Genomic DNA, 14,649 nt, shown 5'->3' on the forward strand with positions numbered 1-14,649 from the left:
GGTATCGGCCTACATTTACATTTAAGTCATTTAGCAGACGCTCTTATCCAGAGCGACTTACAAATTGGTGCATTCACCTTATGACATCCAGTGGAACAGTCACTTTACAATAGTGCATCTAAATCTTAAAGGGGGGGTGAGAGGGATTACTTATCCTATCCTAGGTATTCCTTAAAGAGGTGGGGTTTCAGGTGTCTCCGGAAGGTGGTGATTGTGGTAATTGTGCTCTGGATGCATTATTTGGTTTTCTACGTTGTACACTGAGGATATTTTTGCAGAATTCTGCATGCAGAGTCTCAATTTGGTGTTTGTCCCATTTAGTGAATTATTGGTAGGTGAACGGACCCCAGACCTCACAACCATAAAGGGCAATGGGTTCTATAACTGACTCAAGTCTTTTTAGCTAGATCCTAATTGGTATGTTGCATTTTATGTTCCTTTTGATGGCATAGAATGCCCTTCTTGCCTTGTCTCTCAGATCGTTCACAGCTTTGTGGAAGTTATGTGTGGCGCTGATGTTTAGGCCAAGGTATATATAGTTTTTTGTGTAGCTCTTGGGCAACGGTGTCTAGATGGAATTTGTATTTGTGGTCCTGTTGACTGGACCTTTTTTGGAACACCATTATTTTGGTCTTACTGAGATTTACTATCAGGGCTCAGGTCTGGCAGAATCTGTGCAGAATATCTAGGTGCTGCTGTAGGCCCTCCTTGGTTGGTGACAGAAACACCAGATCATCAGCAAACAGACTCTTTACATATGCTGGTTATGTAATGAGTTGGTAGGCTTTGAGGGGACTCCTATGGTAGGTAAACCTATATCTCATCTCTTGGAAGGAGTAGTGTAGACTACTTTATCTTGTCTCTCTCTCTATGTCTCTCTCGCTATCTCTCTATCTGTGTTAAACGTGTCAGCACTTGCTGATGCTGATCCACACTCTTTCTCCATCTCCAAATCAAATTAGACTACAGTGTCCTCAAGGTCCATTGGACATAGTTACATGATCGAATAAAAGGAAAAATAACAACTCTGAGGTTAGTGATAGAGGCCGACGTTGTTGAATATGCATTACCACTAGACCTTAATGATATCAACCAGAGAGAGAAAAGGAGAGGATGAGGAAGGGCTGAGAGAGACGAGAGCGAGAGACGACAGAGAGAGACGACAGAGAGAGAGACGTTAGAGATGAGAGACGACAGAGAGCGAACTCACAAAAGAACACTAGACACTATGGAAGACAAAGCTTTTACTATATCCTGGAATATATAAAGGTCTGAGGTCATCTGGCTTTGGCCTAAAGACCAGGAACCCAGGCGTCATCAAAGAAATTGGAAATACAGACATTGTCATCCTACAAGAAACATGGTATAGAGGAGACGGACCCACTGGTTGCCCTCTAGGTTACAGAGAGCTGGTAGTCCCATCCACCAAGCTATCATGTGTGAAACAGGGAAGAGACTCAGGGGGTATGCTAATTTGGTATAGAGCAGACCTAACTCACTCTATTAAATTAGTCAAAACAGGAAAATTTTACATCTGCCTAGAATGTAATAAGGAAATGATCTCAACAGAGAAAAATGTCCTCCTGTGTGCTACATATATCCCCCATTGGAATCCCCTATATCCCCCCACTAGAATCCCCGTACTTTAACGATGACAGCTTCTCCATCCTGGAGGGGGAGAACCATCATTTCCAGGCCCAGCGACATGTACTAGTCTGTGGCGACCTAAATGCCAGAACTGGACAAGAACCTGACACCCTCAGCACACAGGGGGACAAACACCTGCCTGCAGGTGACAGCATTCCCTCCCCCATATGCCCCCCTAAGCACAACTACGACAACATAACCGGGCCACAACTCCTGCATCTCTGTCGGATGCTGGGTATGTAAAGAGTCAATGATAGGCTTTGAGGGGACTCCTATGGTAGGTACACCTATAGCTCATCTCTTGGCAGTAGTAATGTAGATTACTTTATCACTGACCTCAACCCAGAGTCTCTCAGAGCGTTCAGTTTGCCCACTGACACCCCTATCAGATCACAGCAAAATCAGTCTACTTGAACAGAGAAATAGTCAATCATGAGGCATCAAAGCCAAAGGAGCTGAATAACATTAAGAAATCCTATAGATGTGGAAATCTACCAAAAACAATTAGGCAACAAAAATTCAATCCCTTCTAGAGAATTTCCTGGACACAAGGTTTCACTGTAGTAGTAAACTTGGCAGTAGAAAACCTAAACAGTATATTTGACCTCTCAGCTTCCCTGTCAAATCTAAAAAATTCAAGCAGACAAGCTAAGAAAATGAACAACAACGACAACTGTTTTGATGAAGAATGCAAAAACCCTAGAAAGACATTGAGAAACCTAACCAACCAAAAACATAGAGACCCAGAAAACCTGAGTTTACGCCTTCACTATGGTGAATCACTAAAACAAGACAGAAATACACTACGGAAAAAGAAGGAACAGCACGTCAGAAATCAGCTCAATGTAATTGAAGAATCCAGCAAATCTAACCACTTCTGGGAAAATTGGAAAACTCTAAACTAACAACAACATGAAGAATTATCTATCCAAAATTGAGATGTATAGATAAACAACTTATCCTATCTTTTTGGCTCTATAACAAAGAACAAACAAGCAAAAACATATACATGATCAAATACAAATCTTAGAATCCTCTATTAAAGACTACCAGAGCTCACTGGATTCTCCAATTACATTGAATGAACTACAAGACAAAATACAAACCAACCGTCCTTCTGTAGCTCAGTTGGTAGAGCATGGCGCTTGTAACGCCAGGGTAGTGGGTTCGATCCCCGGGACCACCCATACGTAGAATGTATGCACACATGACTGTAAGTCGCTTTGGATAAAAGCGTCTGCTAAATGGCATATATAAAAAGTCCTGTGGTGTTGTTGGTTTCCGACATGAAATTATAAAATATACAGACCACAAATTCCAACTGGTTAAACTTAAACTCTTTAACATCTTCTGCAGCTCTGGCATCTTTCCCAATATTTGGAACCAAGGACTGATCACCCCAATCCACAGAAGTGGAGACACATTTGAACGTAATAAATACCGGGTGTGGGGGAGATGCCTCAACAGCAACCTTGGGAAAATCCTCTGCATTATCATTAACAGCAGACTCGTACATTTCCTCAGCGAAAAATATGTACTGAGCAAATATCAAATTGGCTTTTTACCAAATTACCGTACGACAGACCACATATTCACCCTGCGCACCCTAATGACAAACAAACCAAAACAAAGGCAAAGTCTTCTCATGCTTCGTTGGTTTCAAAAAAGCTTTAGACTCAATTTGGCATGAGGGTCTTCCATAAAAATGGATGGAAAGTGGTGTTGGGGAAAAACATAATACGTTATAAAATTCATGTACACAACAACAAGTGTGCGGTTAACATTGTCAATAAACTCACACATTTCTTTCCACAGGGCTTGGGGTGAGACAGGGATGTAGCTTAAACCTGACACAAAGAGAGACAACAGAGAGAGAGAGAGAGAAACGACAGAGAGAGAGAGAGAGAAACAACAGAGAGAGAGAGACGGCAGAGAGAGAGAGACAGAGAGAGAGATGACAGAGAGAGAGAGACGACAGAGAGAGAGAGACAGAGAGAGAGAGACAGAGAGAGAGAAATGACAGAGAGAGAGAGACGGCAGAGAGAGAGAGACAGAGAGAGAGAGACGACAGAGAGAGAGAGACAGAGAGAGAGAGAGACAGAGAGAGAGAAATGACAGAGAGAGAGAGACAGAGAGAGAGATGACAGAGAGAGAGAGACGACAGAGAGAGAGAGACAGAGAGAGAGAAGACAGAGAGAGAGAAATGACAGAGAGAGAGAGACGGCAGAGAGAGAGAGACAGAGAGAGAGATGACAGAGAGAGAGATGGCAGAGAGAGAGAGACGGCAGAGAGAGAGACAGAGAGAGAGATGACAGAGAGAGACATGACAGAGAGAGAGAGACGGCAGAGAGAGAGAGAGACGGCAGAGAGAGAGAGACGGCAGAGAGAGAGAGATGACAGAGAGAGAGAGACGACAGAGAGAGAGAGACGGCAGAGAGAGAGAGACAGAGAGAGAGAGACGGCAGAGAGAGAGACGGCAGAGAGAGAGAGATGGCAGAGAGAGAGAGATGGCAGAGAGAGAGAGACGGCAGAGAGAGACGGCAGAGCGAGAGAGAGACAGAGAGAGAGATGGCAGAGAGAGAGAGATGGCAGAGAGAGAGATGGCAGAGAGAGAGAGAGAAACGACAGAGAGAGAGACGGCAGAGAGAGAGACGACGACAGAGAGAGAAACGACAGAGAGAGAGAGAGACGGCAGAGAGAGAGAGACGACAGAGAGAGAGAGATGGCAGAGAGCAAGAAAGAAAAGATGACTGAATTAACACAATAGAGGGAGAGAGAGAGAGAAATAAAGCCCAGTAGTGACATGCATGTGTGTAATGGGATGGAAAGATGGAGAGAAGAGGAGTGAGAGCAGGGCAGGGTGAGTCAGTGAGGGGGAGGGAAGGTGGGAGGAGGAGATGGGGTGGGTGGAGAGCAGATGAGTCAGTGAGGGGAAGCTGGGGGTGGGGAGATGGAGAGAAGCAGAGCAGGGCAGGGTGAGTCAGTGAGGGGGAAGCTGGGGGAGGAGGAGATGGAGAGAAGGGGAGTGAGAGCAGTGCAGGGTGAGTCAGTAAGGGGGAGTGAGCTGGGGGAGGAGGAGTTGGAGGGCAGGGAGGAGGGTGGAGAGAGGAGGGCTGTTCTACCACAATCAATGCTATGCAGGTTAGTAGGAGTAAACAAGGCCGGAGGCTCTAATTGTCGGTCAGAAAGCTATGATGCAGTGGGTGTGTTACGGTGTTTGTGTCTGTAGGACAATTGCGTATGTGTCAGAGCACATGTCTGCATAAACGGTATGTGTGTGTGTGCTCCCCCCCTCTGATGAACAGTCCTGTCTGGGTGTGTGTTCCCCCTCTGATGAACAGTCCTGTCTGGGTGTGTGTTCCCCCTCTGATGAACAGTCCTGTCTGGGTGTGTGTTCTCCCTCTGATGAACAGTCCTGTCTGGGTGTGTGTTCCCCCTCTGATGAACAGTCCTGTCTGGGTGTGTGTTCTCTCTCTGATGAACAGTCCTGTCTGAGTGTGTGTTCCCCCTCTGATGAAGAGTCCTGTCTGGGTGTGTGTTCCCCCTCTGATGAACAGTCCTGTCTGGGTGTGTGTTCCCCCTCTGATGAACAGTCCTGTCTGGGTGTGTGTTCCCTGATGAACAGTCCTGTCTGATGAACAGTCCTGTCTGATGAACAGTGTGTGTTCTCTCTCTGATGAACAGTCCTGTCTGAGTGTGTGTTCCCCCTCTGATGAACAGTCCTGTCTGGGTGTGTGTTCCCCCTCTGATGAACAGTCCTGTCTGGGTGTGTGTTCCCCCTCTGATGAAGAGTCCTGTCTGGGTGTGTGTTCCCCCTCTGATGAACAGTCCTGTCTGGGTGTGTGTTCCCCCTCTGATGAACAGTCCTGTCTGGGTGTGTGTTCTCTCTCTGATGAACAGTCCTGTCTGGGTGTGTGTTCCCCCTCTGATGAACAGTCCTGTCTGAGTGTGTTCTCCCTCTCTCTGATGAACAGTCCTGTCTGGGTGTGTGTTCCCCCTCTGACGAACAGTCCTGTCTGGGTGTGTTCTCCCTCTCTCTGATGAACAGTCCTGTCTGGGTGTGTGTTCCCCCTCTGATGAACAGTCCTGTCTGGGTGTGTGTTCCCCCTCTGATGAACAGTCCTGTCTGGGTATGTGTTGCCCCTCTGATGAACAGTCCTGTCTGAGTGTGTGTTCTCCCTCTGATGAACAGTCATGTCTGGGTGTGTTCTCTCTCTCTGATGAACAGTCCTTTCTGGGTGTGTTCTCTCTCTCTGATGAACAGTCCTGTCTGGGTGTGTGTTCCCCCTCTGATGAACAGTCATGTCTGGATGTGTGCTCTCTCTCTGATGAACAGTCCTTTCTGGGTGTGTTCTCTCTCTCTGATGAACAGTCCTGTCTGGGTGTTGTCTTTCTCTCTGATGAACAGTCCTGTCTGGGTGTGTGTTCCCCCTCTGATGAACAGTCATGTCTGGATGTGTGCTCTCTCTCTGATGAACAGTCCTTTCTGGGTGTGTTCTCTCTCTCTGATGAACAGTCCTGTCTGGGTGTTGTCTCTCTCTCTGATGAACAGTCCTGTCTGGGTGTGTTCTCTCTCTCTCTGATGAACAGTCCTGTCTGGGTGTGTGCTCTCTCTCTCTCTCTGATGAACAGTCATGTCTGGGTTTGTGCTCTCTCTCTGATGAACAGTCCTGTCTGGGTGTGTGCTCTCTCTCTGATGAACAGTCCTGTCTGGGTGTGTGCTCTCTCTCTGATGAACAGTCCTGTCTGGGTGTGTTCTCCCTCTCTCTGACGAACAGTCCTGTCTGGGTGTGTGCTCTCTCTCTGATGAACAGTCCTGTCTGGTTGTGTGCTCTCTCTCTGATGAACAGTCCTGTCTGGGTGTGCTCTCTCTCTCTGACGAACAGTCCTGTCTGGGTGTGTGCTCTCTCTCTGATGAACAGTCCTGTCTGGGTGTGTGCTCTCTCTCTGATGAACAGTCCTGTCTGGGTGTGCTCTCTCTCTCTCTGACGAACAGTCCTGTCTGGGTGTGTGCTCTCTCTCTGATGAACAGTCCTGTCTGGGTGTGCTCTCTCTCTCTCTGACGAACAGTCCTGTCTGGGTGTGTGCTCTCTCTCTGATGAACAGTCCTGTCTGGGTGTGTGCTCTCTCTCTAATGAACAGTCCTGTCTGGGTGTGTTCTCTCTCTCTCTGATGAACAGTCCTGTCTGGGTATGTTCTCCCTCTCTCTGATGAACAGTCCTGTCTGGGTGTGTGCTCTCTCTCTGATGAACAGTCCTGTCTGGGTGTGTGCTCTCTCTCTGATGAACAGTCCTGTCTGGGTGTGTTCTCTCTCTCTCTCTGATGAACAGTCCTGTCTGGGTGTGTTCTCCCTCTCTCTGATGAACAGTCCTGTCTGGGTGTGTGCTCTCTCTCTGATGAACAGTCCTGTCTGGGTGTGTTCTCTCTCTCTCTCTGATGAACAGTCCTGTCTGGGTGTGTGCTCTCTCTCTGATGAACAGTCCTGTCTGGGTGTGTGCTCTCTCTCTGATGAATAGTCCTGTCTGGGCCTTGCCTTGGCTCTACTATGCTGCTGTCTGAGATCAATGTCTGGAGCTCCCCGCAGCACTGCAGTGTTTCAGAGCACTCGGAGCACAATGCAATGCTTACTCAGCATTCCTTCACTTCCCACCACCCACTGGGACAGCTCTGGCCTGGCCAGGTTCTGTACTCATTCACTACACCTCCTCATGAGCAGAACATAGCACTCACTCACTCACTCACTCACTCACTCACTCACTCACACACTCACTCACTCACATCATGCCTATTGACGGCCAGGAATAACCTATCAATCAGTCCACTAGCAACAACCAAGTAGGATCCACTTTTTTTTGTCAAAGAGTTGACAAGATGCATTAAAGCCAACACCTAATTACGTTGAAGGTCATCCATAAATGACTCAGTGTCTGAGAAGGTCAAGGGGTCATAATGCTTCTCCTCTTATTATTGAATGAATGCACTTGAACTAACAATAAATATGCCAGGTGAAAAGTTCTCCAATAGAGCTTGTTGTATTATTTATCTGCTGACCCATTGATCTCATTCTACAGGGATCATACGTTAGCTATAAAGGTCCTTTACTTCTGCTTTCTCTCTCTGATTCCTAAATGGCACCCTATTCCCTACATTGTGCACCACTTTTGATCAATGCACTATGGCCTTGGTCAAAAGTAATACACTATATAAGCAATAGGGTGCCATTTGAAATGCATTCTCTGTATTCTCAACTATAGTATAGAGGAAAACACTACACACTATAGGAATGAGGTGTATAGTAAAGGAATGTTCTCAACTGTAAAACACTACACACTATAGGAATGAGCTGTGTAGTAAAGGAATGTTCTCAACTGTAAAACACTACACACTATAGGAATGAGCTGTATAGTAAAGGAATGTTCTCAACTGTAAAACACTACACACTATAGGAATGAGCTGTATAGTAAAGGAATGTTCTCAACTGTAAAAACACTACACACTATAGGAATGAGCTGTATAGTAAAGGAATGTTCTCAACTGTAAAACACTACACACTATAGGAATGAGCTGTGTAGTAAAGGGATGTTCTCAACTGTAAAACACTGCACACTATAGGAATGAGCTGTGTAGTAGAGGAATGTTCTCAACTGTAAAACACTACACACTATAGGAATGAGCTGTGTAGTAAAGGAATGTTCTCAACTGTAAAACACTACACACTATAGGAATGAGCTGTATAGTAAAGGAATGTTCTCAACTGTAAATCACTACACACTATAGGAATGAGCTGTATAGTAAAGGAATGTTCTCAACTGTAAAAACACTACACACTATAGGAATGAGCTGTATAGTTAAGGAATGTTCTCAACTGTAAAAACACTACACACTATAGGAATGAGCTGTAATAGTAAAGGAATGTTCTCAACTGTAAAACACTACACACTATAGGAATGAGCTGTATAGTAAAGTAATGTTCTCAACTGTAGAAACACTACACACTATAGGAATGAGCTGTGTAGTAAAGGAATGTTCTCAACTGTAAAACACTACACACTATAGGAATGAGCTGTATAGTAAAGGAATGTTCTCAACTGTAAAACACTACACACTATAGAAATGAGCTGTGTAGTAAAGGAATGTTCTCAACTGTAAAAACACTACACACTAGAGGAATGAGCTGTACAGTAAAGGAATGTTCTCAACTCTAAAAACACTACACACTATAGGAATGAGCTGTATAGTAAAGGAATGTTCTCAACTGTAAAAACACTACACACTATAGGAATGAGCTGTATAGTAAAGGAACGTTCTCAACTGTAAAACACTACACACTATAGGAATGAGCTGTACAGTAAAGGAATGTTCTCAACTGTAAAAACACTACACACTATAGGAATGAGGTGTATAGTAAAGGAATGTTCTCAACTGTAAAACACTACACACTATAGGAATGAGCTGTATAGTAAAGGAATATTCTCAACTGTAAATCACTACACACTATAGGAATGAGCTGTATAGTAAAGGAAAGTTCTCAACTGTAAAAACACTACACACTATAGGAATGAGCTGTATAGTAAAGGAATGTTCTCAACTGTAAAAACACTACACACTATAGGAATGAGCTGTATAGTAAAGGAATGTTCTCAACTGTAAAAACACTACACACTATAGGAATGAGCTGTATAGTTAAGGAATGTTCTCAACTCTAAAAACACTACACACTATAGGAATGAGCTGTACAGTGAAGGAATGTTCTCAACTGTAAAAACACTACACACTATAGGAATGAGCTGTACAGTAAAGGAATGTTCTCAACTGTAAAACACTACACACTATAGGAATGAGGTGTATAGTAAAGGAATGTTATCAACTGTAAAACACTACACACTATAGGAATGAGCTGTAATAGTAAAGGAATATTCTCAACTGTAAAACACTACACACTATAGGAATGAGATGTACAGTAAAGGAATGTTCTCAACTGTAAAAACACTACACACTATAGGAATGAGCTGTAATAGTAAAGGAATGTTCTCAACTGTAAAACACTACACACTATAGGAATGAGCTGTATAGTAAAGGAATGTTCTCAACTGTAGAAACACTACACACTATAGGAATGAGCTGTACAGTAAAGGAATGTTTGCTTTGTGGTTGTGATATGCGACTCGTATACATTATTAATGATAGGTCATATTTCACGTCAGATTGGCTGACTGCTTATAGGGCTGTTACTAGAGGATAGCCCTCTGTCCTCAGATCTGTGCAGTGATTGATTCTTACGGAACCAATGATTCAGCATTTTCAGTTGCAAAAAAGTCCAGACATTTAAGTAACTATTTGGTGCAAGACGAAGAGTTTCTCTGATGATGACTCTGAATCTAAATAGTTTGGTAAGATGCAGAGGCTCTTATGACTCACAAAGCCTAATCCATCCAAAAGGATGCACATCAATCTTAACCTAAAGACAATAATAATGCTGGAACAAACAGGAGTTACATAACAAAATGAAATGTTCAAAATGGTTGTAATTTCTGGATGACTGGGAGACAGCTGATATTCCTATAGTAAATAAATGGAATAAATAAATAATGCATTCTAAACTGCAAATGGCTCTTTCCTGCAGCTCCTTCAGCCTCTCCCGCCCGTCCCAAACTGTCTCATTCTCAGGCCAAATCAACAACAGCATCAACAACAACAACTTCCTTGGCCAAATCCTCTCCCTGATGAGAGACGGTGTCCCAAAAGGTCCCCTATTCCCCACATGGTGCTCTACGTTTGACCAGGGCCTATGGCTAAAGTAATGCCTTATGTGGAAAACTAGGGTTTCATTTCATATGCAAACACAACAGATGGACCCTTGGGTAAAGAACCTTTAATCAAACTACTGCGACAGGGAAACACATTCTCAAAAAATGAATGTTATATAAGTCATCCTGGATGAGGAAGTGCATCTGATGACTCTATGTATAATGCAATGGGCTGTTATGTAAAGACACACGGAAGAGGAGAGCTGCTGTAGGGAATGGTCTGACCGACAGCACATCAACCCAACTGACAGGCAAGAGAAGGTCCATGAATGCATCCCAAAGGGAACATTGGACTCTGGTCAAAAGTAGCACATTATAGAATAGGGTGCCATGTGGAACACAGGCTGAGTGATTCTTCTAATTATCTCTTCTTTTTTTAAGGGACCTAGCACATAAGCATTTCACTGCACCTTTTATACCTGTTGTAAACTGTGTTCGTGACAAATAAAATTAGATTTCATTTGACTTAATTTAGTGACTTAAGTTGACCACAAACTGAGAGACATTGAATGAGGACCTGGTGAAAGAGAGAAAGAGAGAATCTCTGAAAAGGTAGCTGAGGTGAGGAGGAATGGAGGTTTCTTTCTGGCAAGGGAGGGAGAGTGGAGTGTTTTCCTCAAACTGTGTAGTGCTGCAGAGCCTGAAGCGTGGATGTGCCAACCCGTGCCCGCTCCCCCCTCTGCTACACTGAATCGATAGAGCTGGTTGGCTGGTTGGGGTTCAGGGGTACTGTTTCACTGCAGTGGAGACTCTCTGCCCTGCCCCACCTCTCTCTCACACTCTCTCACTCTCTCTCACTCACTCACTCTCCCTCCCTCCCTCCCTCCCTCCCTCCCTCCCTCCCTCCCTCCCTCCCTCCCTCCCTCCCTCCCTCTCTCTCTCTCTCTCTCTCTCTCTCTCTCTCACTCTCACTCTCACTCTCTCTCCTTCCCTCACTCTCTTTCTCTCTCCTCTCTCTCACTCTCTCTTTTTCTTTTTCTTTCCCTTCCTCTCTCTCTCCTTCCCTCGCTCTCTTTCTCTCTTTCTCTCTCTCTCCCTCTCTTTCGCTCTCTCTCTTTCTAGAAAATAGCTGTCGCTAAATAGCTTCTGTGAACGGTGACTTTTCCATAGCTGTTGCTGCTTATTGTATTAGTATTGTCCGTTCTTTCATCACTATTTCATAATGATCATTTGTTTACATCCGTGTGGATAAAAGACACAGAAACTCGATTATATTCTCTATTCTCGAGGACAATAATGCTATGCGATGTTATGTCACAAACTAGAGAAAAGAGGAACAGAAGTATGTTGCTTCTCTCTCGGTTGAACTGTTTTAGAAAAAAAGGAAAAGGAAACCTAACCAAACATGGTTGCAGGTGACGCAGAGAGGATGCCCTGTTGCCATAGCAACATGCAGGTGCAGGTGCAGCTAATCTCGTGTTCAATCTGTGGAGATAAAACATGTTCGTGCACGTAGTGGTGTTAACAGCATTTCACATGTGCATGCACACACACACACAACATGTACACACACACACTCAATACAGCCCCCACACACACCAGACCTGAAGAGAGACAACCACATTACAAACCATCAGTAATGGACCTGGAGAGACTACTACATTACCAACCATCAGTAATGGACCTGGAGAGACTACTACATTACCAACCATCAGTAATGGACCTGTAGAGACTACTACATTACCAACCATCAGTAATGGACCTGGAGAGACTACTACATTACCAACCATCAGTAATGGACCTGTAGAGACTACTACATTACCAACCATCAGTAATGGACCTGGAGAGACTACTACATTACCAACCATCAGTAATGGACCTGGAGAGACTACTACATTACAAACCATCAGTAATGGACCTGGAGAGACTACTACATTACAAACCACCAGTAATGGACCTGGAGAGACTACTACATTACCAACCATCAGTAATGGACCAGGAGAGACTACTACATTACCAACCATCAGTAATGGACCCGGAGAGACTACTACATCACCAACCATCAGTAATGGACCTGGAGAGACTACTACATTACCAACCATCAGTAATGGACCTGGAGAGACTACTACATTACCAACCATCAGTAATGGACCTGGAGATGGTGGTTATGGCAGAGTTGATTGACTGACCAGAACGCTGACCTCCATAACCCAGAAACAGGACAATACAGAGCATGAAGCATCCCCCGAAGAGCACTGGCCAACACAGAGCATGAAGCATCCCCCGAGGAGCACTGGCCAACACAGAGCATGAAGCATTCCACGAGGAGCACTGGACAACACAGAGCATGAAGCATTCCACGAGGAGCACTGGACAACACAGAGCATGAGGCATTCCACAAGGAGCACTGGACAACACAGAGCTTGAAGCATCCCCTGAAGAGTACTGGCCAACACAGAGCATGAAGCATCCCCCGAGGAGCACTGGACAACACAGAGCATGAAGCATACCCCGAGGAGCACTGGCCAACACAGAGCATAAAGCATCCCCCGAAGAGCACTGGCCAATACAGAGCATGAAGCATCCCCTGAAGAGTACTGGCCAACACAGAGCATGAAGCATCCCCTGAAGAGTACTGGCCAACACAGAGCATGAAGCATCCCCCGAAGAGCACTGCAAGGTTAGTCGAGGGGAACACACACATAAAAATAATAAATAATAATAACAGTTATTCCTGAACCAACACTTGCACAATATCCCTTCCTTTCTGTCTCTGCCTCTGATAGCTGCTTCATTGAGGAAAATGTACTTACTATGACTGTGATATGTGGTTGTCCCATCTAACTATCTTGAGATGAATGCACTAACTGTAAGTCGCTCTGGATAAAAGCATCTGCTACATGACTAAAATGTCAATCTAAAAATGGAGGTGATCCAATGGCACACTGACTGCACTCTCTCACAGGGTTTTTAAAACAATATAACGTCCCTCTACCCCTACTCAGCAGTCACCAGCTTTATCTAGACGTCCTAATCATCCTCATACGTTCAATAGAAATCATTTTTTCAATTTTGTTAGAGAACTCATTGCATCTGCTCATGGGGCATATCAAAATGAAGTCATGCAGCAAGAGGATCTCAGCTGTTCCAATGTTTTATCCCCTGATGCAAATGCTCAAGTAAACACACACTCACAGTACACACCCATACACACATGCACATATGGAGACTAAGAATACACACATTTGTGTTCAGTTGGCAATAACATGCCACTTCCTGTGAGTTAGCCAGAAGGGACGTTCTGTTTTGGTCCAGTGCACCGAAGAATTACAGCATTCAGCTCCGTTCTGCCATCCTGCACTACACGGCTGTCCACGCACACAGAATGGCATCTCTGAACCTTTAAACCCTACTTTCTCTGCATCTCTCTCTCTCTCTCTCTCTCTCTCTCTCTCTCTCTCTCTCTTTCTCTCTCTCACATTTCCTCTCTCTCTCTCTCTCTCTCTCTCTCTCTCTCTCTCTCTCTCTCTCTCTCTCTCTCTCTCTCTCTCTCTCTCTCTCTCTCTTTCTCTCTCTCACGTTTTCTCTCTCTCTCTTTGTTTCTCTCTCTCTCTGTCTTTCTCTCGCTCTCCCTCCTCTATTTATTTTGTCTCAGCCTCTCCCTATCCCTCTCTTTAAATATCTACCACATACTCTCTGTCACTCTTTAATCCTTCTCCTCCTCTCCCATCCAGAGGTTGTAGTAGTGTAGCTGTGATGTGATGTGGAGAGAAAGGCCTGTGGGGTGTAGAGATTCATTTCAATAGCAAGTCAATATTCTCCCTGACAGCCATCCTTGCCATTGGATACAAGACCTTCAGTCTCACATTTATCAATGTCACGACATGGCCCAAATCTATCAATACATAAATTATCAGATCTATCAATACCTCAATTATCAGGTTGATTATCACTCTCTGCGGTGACACTGAGGCTGAGAGACGTTCCTTCTTCTGGCCTCATTAAGTTTGCGTGAGGTTGATGCACCTTCGCTATACTGTGCAACACAATCCCTTACAATACATTTGGTTTTATTTACACATACAAATACATGTGCCACAATGATGCACTTGAGCAGTTTCTACTACAGAAAGTTACAGAGCAGTACAGTGTACATGTATTCACTGCGTGATTTATTTTGAGAAAGCAGTCCATAGGGTGTTATTGTAAATGATAACAATAAATAACAAACAATAGTAACTGAACAGTGCCTGCA

This window comes from Oncorhynchus gorbuscha, linkage group LG14, assembly GCF_021184085.1.
Source record: "Oncorhynchus gorbuscha isolate QuinsamMale2020 ecotype Even-year linkage group LG14, OgorEven_v1.0, whole genome shotgun sequence".
Taxonomy (NCBI): domain Eukaryota; kingdom Metazoa; phylum Chordata; class Actinopteri; order Salmoniformes; family Salmonidae; genus Oncorhynchus; species Oncorhynchus gorbuscha.